Below are 1,225 nucleotides of genomic sequence, written 5' to 3'. Positions count from 1 at the left end.
TATATATATATTGGGGGGGGGTGCATTTTGGTATTTATTTGGCGTCCAATACATCAAAGAAAGTAGAAGATGTATAAAAAGGTAATTTAGAGGCAATGTGGACGACACTATATTGAGATCATTGGCAACATCCTAAAAGAATAGGAAGTGATGTTCTATCAAATAGATCAATAGTTATACTTTAATAGCTGTTAATCATTCATAGACAATAATTTTAAGGACAAAACATAGAAAAACGTCATGTTTTGTAGCATTTCCAGGCAAATAAAACATTCTGGTTGAAAATGTGAAACGTGAATTAGAACCTCTACTTTTTTGCATGACACCATCACTGTTTTCTGTGGTTCTACACAAATGCATGGGTCCTTTGGCTGCTGAATGTATCAGTCTGCCAGGAGTGCTAGAGAGTTGATTTACAAAAAACAAAATATGAAATATTACTTTTCAGAGAAAATATTTTTTGTTAATTTTTTAACTTATTTTCATTTCTTCCAATTCAGATGATTTTGAACCAAAATTATGTTGTCAGTCAGCCTAGCTTTTTTGTTTACAGCTCCATTTGTTGAAAGTTATGCAAATTGTTGACCCAGAGGTCAAGAATGAATGCTAAAGGTTTACTTTCAAGACTGGAAGAATATAAACTCCTGGAATGTTTTTCAAAAAAAAAAAACATTTTTAGTGTCTAAACTGGTACGAAATCCTGATTCCGACGAAAGACTATTTGCAAAGTCTTTTGATTTTAAAATTCAAAGCTTTCTGTGTGAAAATCAACACAAAGTTTTCATAGCAACAACACTTACTAAATTCATTTACACATCACAACCATCATTTACCTTAATTTGCATGCGTTTGATCAGTGGGATGTTACTAATCTTCACCTGCGTGTGTGTGTGTGATTGACCGTGCTGGTGTGTGTCATTCACCTCGTCCTGTGGTCAGTCAATAAGGCAGCGTGATTATTCAGGTGGGCCTCAGGTTTAGCTCTGCGCTCCTCATTGACTTGATGAAGGTTTTAGTCCCGTTAAAAAGCTGACACACTTCATTAGGGAGAACATTCCTGTATTGATTAAATCGTTCCGAGGTCTGACCTTTCTTTCTCAGGACGTAGCTTCTCAATAAGAACAAAACCTTCTCTAAACACAAACACTCAGCTACAGCATGAAAGTAATGCTTCTAAAGTGAAAGGAATATGAACATTTAGAACTATCATATCATCATATAATCA

Source organism: Austrofundulus limnaeus, unplaced genomic scaffold (assembly GCF_001266775.1).
Source record: "Austrofundulus limnaeus strain Quisiro unplaced genomic scaffold, Austrofundulus_limnaeus-1.0 Scaffold295, whole genome shotgun sequence".
NCBI lineage: Eukaryota > Metazoa > Chordata > Actinopteri > Cyprinodontiformes > Rivulidae > Austrofundulus > Austrofundulus limnaeus.
Note: the sequence above shows the minus strand (reverse complement) of the source record.